Below are 9,285 nucleotides of genomic sequence, written 5' to 3'. Positions count from 1 at the left end.
CGTATTGTCTCCTTCCATACCTACGTTTTATCTCGATATCTCTCGTGGTATCTTCTATCGTGCACAGACCTTGTCAGTCGATCTCCCACCCATGTAGTCCCATCATGATCTTCAGGGGAATCCCTCTATCATAAACACACACTCTCTCCTCCCCATGCCTGCATTTTCTCCATATGTCTCTCCCGACCTCTCTTCCCTGTTTGCCAGACCTCTCTTGGCCATGTGCTAGGGGTCTTTCTCTCTCGGTTAAAAACAACAACAAGCTATCTCATCACCTCGCTTCCGCTATCGAAGATGCATGTGTGATATTTTTTCATAAAAACACACACACTTTTCTCTACTTTTATCGTGTGTTGTTCATGTCTCTTTCACGCACGCACACACACTTTTTTCACTCACTCTTTCTATTTCACTCTTTCTTTCTCTCTCTCTCTAGTTACGTACTCTCTCACGTCCATAATGTATTTATGTTTTGAAAAGTCAATCCACAAAATAGTTTGACCAGGTATATGTGGAGAAAAACATTTACATCTGGAACGATCAATGAATTCATCACAACATGTACTTAATTCATACTATCATTTATCTTTGGTATTGTAGATGTAAGTAATTTCTTTATAAACTTGGTCAAAGTTTCTAAAGTTTGACTTAAAAAATTATAGGCACTACATTATCAAATGAAGGTATTAGATGTTTCTCTCTCTCTGTACTATCTCCCTCCTTTTTTGCATGGCACTCCGTACTCTCACTCGATCTCTCTTTATCGAGGGATTATATGGTCACTGTGTCAGCGTATAGCTCCATATATTGTTTAGTTGACCGGTCAACCAGTCCACATGCCGCCTTGTCAGCTCGTGTTCTCTATCTTGGTGTGCTGGCCCATGTGGCAGTGGGTGAAAATAAATAAACTAGAGGCCCATCTGACATGTGATGAAGTAAACAAAGTTGAAACCACTCGCGGTAGCACCCCGCATGCTAGTAAATTGAGTGCACACTTCTTCCGCTTGAAGGACGCACTCGCGCACACTACACCACTGCGTGACGGCATGCACACAAGGACACACTCGCGCACACCCAACACCCAATACACACCAGCACATGCGTACACCGGCGTTGCTGCCGGCTGCGATGGACGGCGAGGCAGCCGACAAGCGGAGGCGGCTTGAGCCAAAATGGCATCCGGCGAACCTGGACTTCATCAGTAGCCTCGCCGATGACATGCTGCTCGTCACCATCGCCCTCCACCCCCACCAAATCTTCCGTGCGGACCACGCTACTCTCTCGGTGGTGGCGCCCCTCTAACAACGCATCCCCCTTAACCTCACCGTCGACAGTTGCCTCTGCGACGGAGATTGCAAACGCATGGCCGCAGTCTCCAAGATCCTTGCAACGCACCCTGGGCCAGCCAGACGCCTTGACATCTGCATGTTCAGTACCAACTGGAAGGTCCAAGCCAAGTTTGACGAGTGGTTCTTCTCCCTCGCCCTAGATCAGCTCAAGGAGCACAAGTTTGAAGCTGGACGATGTCGCTCCCTGCCGCCGTCCGCACTTCGCCTCACGCCAACGCTGCGCCGCACCAGCTTCAGCTCCTACTATTTCCCCCAAATTAATGCCGTGTCCGCCCTTCTTCTCCCTCAACTCAAGCAGCTCGACCTCTTCTACATTGGCATCTCGAAGAAGGCAATGGATAGGGATGGAACAAAAGCTCATAGCTCGCGAGCTTAATGAGTGCTCGATAGTTTGGCTCGTTAAGCTCGTAGCTCGCTTCTTAATGAACAGAGCCAATCATTAATATTAGCTCGTTAAGCTTAACAAGCTTAACGAGCGATCTAACGAGTTTCACGAGTAGCTCGTTAGTAACAATACAACACATATTTTCATCTGACATGACAAACTTTTTGTAGCATCTCAGCCCACCTATTTAATCTAATCGACATATAAGGCAACAAACTACTGCATTTCTTTTTGTAGTCACCATATTTCATCTTGAAAAACACACCTACACATTCATCATGTATATCGTAACACATTATAATCTATTAACGAGCGCTCGTGAGCACACACGAGCTTAACGAGCTTCAAACGAGCCAAGCCGAGCAGGGTTTTCTGCTCGTTAATCGTAACGAGCTTAACGACCGAAGCCTTAACGAGCACGAGCTTAACGAATACGAGCTTAATGAGTAGAGATGCTCGTTAATCCACCCCTAGCTATGGACCACCTGCTCCGCGGCTGTACTGCGCTCGATTACCTTTGTCTTCGGCAGATCCATGGGTTCATTAGCCTCCACATCGCCTCGACGAATCTCCGATGGATTTATGTGTCTTGCTTGCCCCTCACACTACTAGGAAAAGGCCTACTAATGGCGCACCGGTTTTGCCTACTAATGGCGCACTACCGGTGCGCCATTAGTATCACGCCATTAGATTTTTTTTCTAATGGCGCACCACAGGTATTTTAATGGCGCACTACTAATGGCGCACTATCTGGTATTCTAATGGCGCACTGCTGGTGCGCCATTAGTATCTTGTATACTAATGGCGCACCAGATAGAAGTGCGCCATTAGTAACAAATTTTTAAAAAAAAATTCAGAATTTTTTTTTAAATTTTTTTTCAAATTTTTTCAAATTTTTTTCGCTTTTTTCTTAATCTCAGGTCACTATGGCTTAATCTCGGGTCAATATGCTTAATCTCAGGTCAAATCGCACTCCATGGTCAAACTTCCCGAAAGGTCACCCATCCTCACACTACTCCAGCCCAAGCACGCTTAACTTCAGAGTTCTATCCAACCCCAGCAACAGCATACTAATGGCGCCATTGCTATATACTAATGGCGCACCACACATGTGGTGCGCCATTAGTGTCCGTTTCATCTATAGCCGTTTTCCTAGTAGTGTCAACAAGACATCAATTGGGAAGAGATCACTTAAGTTGTTCCAGGTATGGTCATTGAGAATGTGTGAGGGAGTCCTGGACTAGGGGGTGTCCGGGTAGTCGGACTATACCTTCCGCCGGACTCCTGGACTATGAAGATACAAGATTGAAGACTTCATCCCGTGTCCGGATGGGACTTTCCTTGGCATGGAAGGCAAGCTTGGCGATGCGGATATTCAGATCTCCTACCATTGTAACCGACTTTGTGTAACCCTAACCCTCTCCGGTGCCTATATAAACCGGAGGGTTTTAGTCCATAGGATAACCCAACATACAACAATCATACCATAGTCTAGCTTCTAGGGTTTAGCCTCCTTGATCTCGTGGTAGATCTACTCTTGTACTACCCATATCATCAATATTAATCAAGCAGGATGTAGGGTTTTACCTCCATCAAGAGGGCCCGAACCTGGGTAAAACATTGTGTCCCTCGTCTCCTGTTACCATCCGCCTAGACGCATAGTTCGGGACCCCCTACCCGAGATCCGCCGGTTTTGACACCGACATTGGTGCTTTCATTGAGACTTCCTATGTGTCGTCGCTTTTAGGCCCGATGGCTCCTTTGATCATCAACAACGATGCGGTCCAGGGTGAGACTTTTCTCCCCAGACAGATCTTCATCTTCGGCGGCTTCGCACTGCGGGCCAATTCGCTTGGCCACCTGGAGCAGATCGAATGCTACGCCCCTGGCCATCAGGTCAGATTTGGAAGTTTAAACTACACGACTGACATCCGCGGGGACTTGATCTTCGACGGATTCGGGCCACAGCCGAGCGCGCCGCACTGTCTCGATGGGCATGATCTAGCTCTGCCGCCGAACAGTGTCCTGGAGGCCGCACGCGCATTGGTTCCGACCCTTAATTCGGAGCCTACTGCACCGATCGAGGATGAGTGGTTGGACACTGCCTCGGGGGCTGTGATCTCAAAGGCGATCGAGCCGAATGCCAGCCCCGCACCCAGCAAGGCCCGTGACTCCAAGGGGCTGGATTCCTCTCCGGACTCTGAGCCCTCCGCGCGCCCGCCGATCGAATCCGATTGGGTGCCGATCATGGAGTTCACCGCCGCGGACATCTTTCAGCACTCGCCCTTCGGCAACATCCTGAAGTCGCTAAAGTCTCTCTCTTTATCAGGAGAGCCCTGGCTGGACTATGGTCAGCAAGGTTGGGATACGGACGATGAAGAAATTCAAAACCCACCCACCACCCATTTGGTAGCCACCGTCGATAATTTAAACGACGTGCTCAACTTCGACTCCGAAGACATCGACGGCATGGACGACGATACATGAGATGCATATGAACCAACGCCTATAGGGCATTGGACAACCACCTCATCTCATGATGTGTACATGGTGGATACACCTAAAGGAAGCGACAACGAGGAACACGGGGATGGAACGAGGGATCGATCTCTCGAAAAACAAACAAAGCGTCGACGTAAACGCCGCTCCAAGCCCCGCCTCGATACAGACCCAGCCATAGAGCAGGATGAGCCGGCAGACGACGAGCATGCCTTAGAGCAACCGTCCGAACAGGGCAACCCAGATAAAGAAACCAAACGACCCTCCGCCGGCGAAATTGGCATTCCGAACGACCTTACGCCGGATAAGCCCACGGAGGAGAAGAACCTCCACAAAAGGCTCGTTGCAACCGCACGCAACCTGAAAAAGAAGAAGCGGAAGCTAAGAACTACGGAAGATGCACTCAGAATCAGATGGAGTAAAGTAATCAATACCGCAGACAAATACGGCGACAGTCGCCACACTAAAAGCTATCCGAAGCGAAAGCTACTGCCCGAATTCGACGAAGAGGCCTTAGAACCCTCGCATTCAAAAAGTAAGAAAGCCACCCGGTCGGATAGACGACCCCATGGCCAGCATAAAGCGGCAAGCGGCGCCGCACTTAAGCCGGCACGCGACCCACTTAAGGATTCGCATCAAAAAGATGGCCCAGCCAGGTCCATTTATGGGCTAAGAAAGCAAGCTCTCGTAAGCAATGCAATAAAGCCAGTATCCGAATCCGGCACACCCAAATACAGGGGCGCCGCACACCCCCTATGTTTCACCGATGAGGTCCTGGATTATGAATTTCCAGCGGGATTCAAACCCGTAAACATAGAGGCATACGACGGAACAACAGACCCTGGAGTCTGGATCGAGGATTATATCCTCCACATACATATGGCTAGAGGAGATGACCTCCACGCCATCAAATACTTACCCCTCAAGCTTAAAGGGCCAGCCCGACATTGGCTTAAAAGCCTTCCTGAAAACACAATTGGAAGTTTGGAAGAGCTCGAGGACGCTTTCCGAGCAAATTTTCAAGGGACCTATGTCCGCCCTCCGGATGCAGACGATCTCAGTCACATAACCCAACAGCCCGGAGAGTCAGCTCGGCAATTCTGGAATAGATTTCTTACTAAGAAGAATCAGATTGTCGACTGTCCGGACGCCGAAGCCCTAGCAGCTTTTAGGCACAACGTTCGAGACGAATGGCTCGCCAGACACCTCGGCCAAGAAAAGCCAAGAACAATGGCCGCATTGACAAGCCTCATGACTCGCTTCTGCGCAGGAGAGGACAGCTGGTTGGCAAGATGTAGCACCAGCGACCCAAGTACATCCGAAATTAGGGATGGAAACGGAAAACCGCGATGCAACAAGGATCGTCTCCGGACCAAGGAAAGCAGTCTGAAGAGCACGGCAGTCAACGCCGGATTCAAAAGCTCACGGCAGAATCAGAAAAAGCCGCCCCTCCAGGATAACAGAGATGATTTATCCAACCTAAACAAAATCTTGGACAGGATATGTCAAATATACCGTACTCCCGGGAAGACTGCTAACCATACCCACAGAGATTGTTGGGTTTTCAAACAATCCGGCAGACTCAACGCCGAACACAAGGGGCTCAACACACCAAGCGAAGACGATGACGAATCCCAAAAGCAGAGCACCAGGAAACAAAAGAATTTCCCACAAGAAGTAAAAAGAGTAAACTTACTTCACGTTACAAAACGTGCGGCACCCATAAAGGTACGCGCCATACGGCCTATCCCAAAGGAGTCTCGCCACTGGTTGTCAAAACCAATCATTTTCGATCATCTAGACTATTCTAGAAGTATCAGGACCGCAGGCTGGACTACCTTGGTACTCGATCCAATAATTGACGGACTCCAGTTTACAAATGTCTTGATGGATGGCGGTAGTGGTCTAAACCTGATATATCAGGACATAATCCGCCACATGGGGATAGACCCAACAAGAATTCGCCACAGCAAAACCTCCTTTCAAGGGGTAACGCCAGGTCCGGACACCCATTGCATGGGTTTTCTCCGGCTCGAAGTTATATTCGGCTCTACCGATAACTTCCGCCACGAAAAGCTAACTTTCCACATTGTCCCATTCTCAAGTCGCTATCAAGCACTGCTGGGACGCGAAGCTTTCGCCCGCTTTAACGCAATACCGCATTATGCATCTCTTACGCTTAAGATGCCCGGTCCACGAGGCATGATCTCTTTGAAGGGGAAGCATTGAGTGTGCCTCCCCCGAGCGGAGGATTGTGCAGCCGCTTTAACAGCCCCACAATAAAATGGCTTCACCAGCCAAAACATCTGAACAGGTCATTAAGACCATGGACACGGATAGACGAGTCCGGCACAAAAGTATCATTGATAAAGGCTTAGTGGCCATATACCCCTGCTCTAGGGGCTCCGCACATATAAAATAAGAGACAATAAAGCTCAATTTTACATATTTCACTTTATACTTTGTTTATTTAATATAACTTTTGTTCGGCATGACCTTTTTTCAACTTAGTTCCTCTCTTTTACAGATGACTATCGTGCTGCGCCCGTCTAGGATAAGGCACAACGGAAACACAGGCGCAGACGTGCAGCAGGGACCCGTTACAAGGATTCTTTTCAGATTAAGACCCTGCGTAAACCTTTTTTACTGTCTCTTGTTGATACACATCCCCTGGTTCTCTGTAGTATAACCAAGGAGGAGGCTGGCGTCTTGGCATGTGGCCACGTCAGAATTTCTGCGTGTACCTGGACACCAGGGGCTTATACCTAAGAGCGTTGTCTCGCCCGCTCTCATAAAGACCGAATACCTTAGGGAGTGTTCGGCGTCACGAGTTTGGCCTTATATGCATCAGCTCCGAATCATGTCTTTGGTCAAATGTTGGGTTGCCCGGCTCCTGTGTTCGGCTGCCTTACGTTCCGCTCTATCTGTTGGGGAACGTAGTAATTTCAAAATTTTCCTACGCACACGCAAGATCATGGTGATGCACAGCAACGAGAGGGGAGAGTGTTGTCTACGTACCCACGCAGACCGACTGCGGAAGCCATCACATAACGTAGAGGAAGTAGTCGTACGTCTTCCCGATCCGACCGATCCAAGCACCGTTACTCCGGCACCTCCGAGTTATTTAGCACACGTACAGCTCGATGACGATCCCCGGGCTCCGATCCAGCAAAGCGTCGGGGAAGAGTTCCGTCAGCACGACGGCGTGGTGACGATCTTGATGTTCTACCGTCGCAGGGCTTCGCCTAAGCACCGCTACAATATGATCGAGGTGGAATATGGTGGCAGGGGGCACCGCACACGGCTAAGGAACGATCTCAAGGATCAACTTGTGTGTCTAGAGGTGCCCCTGCCCCTGTATATAAAGGAGCAAGGGGGGAGAGGTGCGGCCAGCCTTGGGGCGCGCCAGGAGGAGTCCTACTCCCTCTGGGAGTAGGATTCCCCCCAAATCCTAGTTGGAATAGGATTGCCAAAGGGGGGAAAGAGAGAGAGGGGGGCCGGCCACCTCTCCTAGTCCTAATAGGACTAGGGGAGGGGGGAGGCACGCAGCCACCTTCGGCTGCCCCTTTCTCCTTTCCACTAAAGCCCATTAAGGCCCATTTAGCTCCCGGGGGGTTCCGATAACCTCCCGGTACTCCGGTAAAATCCCGATTTCACCCGGAACATTTCCGATATCCAAATATAGGCTTCCAATATATCAATCTTTATGTATCGACCATTTCGAGACTCCTCGTCATGTCCGTGATCACATTTGGGACTCCGAATAACCTTCAGTACATCAAAATGCATAAACTCATAATAACTGTCATCGTAACGTTAAGCGTGCGGACCCTACGGTTCGAGAACAATGTAGACATGACCGAGACACGTCTCCGGTCAATAACCAATAGCGGGACCTGGATGCCCATATTGTCTCCTACATATTCTACGAAGATCTTTATCGGTCAGACCGCATAACAACATACGTTGTTCCCTTTGTCATCGGTATGTTACTTGCCCGAGATTCGATCGTCGGTATCCAATACCTAGTTCAATCTCATTACCGGCAAGTCTCTTTACTCGTTCCGTAATACATCATCTCACAACTAATATCTTAGTTACAATGCTTGCAAAGCTTATGTGATGTGCATTACCGAGAGGGCCCAGAGATACCTCTCCGACAATCGGAGTGACAAATCCTAATCTCGAAATACGCCAACCCAACATCTACCTTTGGAGACACCTGTAATGCTCCTTTATAATCACCCAGTTACGTTGTGACGTTTGGTAGCACCCAAAGTGTTCCTCCGGCAAACGGGAGTTGCATAATCTCATAGTTATAGGAACATGTATAAGTCATTAAGAAAGCAATAGCAACATACTAAACGATCGGGTGCTAAGCTAATGGAATGGGTCATGTCAATCAGATCATTCTCTTAATGATGTGATCCCGTTAATCAAATAACAACTCATTGTTCATGGTTAGAAAACATAACCATCTTTGATCAACGAGCTAGTCAAGTAGAGGCATACTAGTGACACTTTGTTTGTCTATGTATTCACACATGTATTATGTTTCCGGTTAATACAATTCTAGCATGAATAATAAACATTTATCATGATTATAAGGAAATAAATAATAAATTTATTATTGCCTCTAGGGCATATTTCCTTCAGTCTCCGACTTGCACTAGAGTCAATAATCTAGATTACACAGTATTGATTCTAACACCCATGGAGCCTTGGTGCTGATCATGTTTTGCTCATGGAAGAGGCTTAGTCAATGGGTCTGCAACATTCAGATCCGTATGTATCTTGCAAATCTCTATGTCTCCCACCTGGACTAGATCCCGGATGGAATTGAAGCGTCTCTTGATGTGCTTGGTTCTCTTGTGAAATCTGGATTCCTTTGCCAAGGCAATTGCACAAGTATTGTCACAAAAGATTTTCATTGGATCCGATGCACTAGGTATGACACCTAGATCGGATATGAAGTCCTTCATCCAGACTCCTTCGTTCGCTGCTTCCGAAGCAGCTATGTACTCCGCTTCACATGTAGATCCCGCTACGACG

Source organism: Triticum urartu, chromosome 1A (assembly GCF_056163025.1).
Source record: "Triticum urartu cultivar PI428250 chromosome 1A, HENAU_Tu73, whole genome shotgun sequence".
Taxonomy (NCBI): domain Eukaryota; kingdom Viridiplantae; phylum Streptophyta; class Magnoliopsida; order Poales; family Poaceae; genus Triticum; species Triticum urartu.
The sequence above is the reverse complement of the archived record's forward strand: the minus strand, read 5'-3'. Positions refer to the sequence as shown.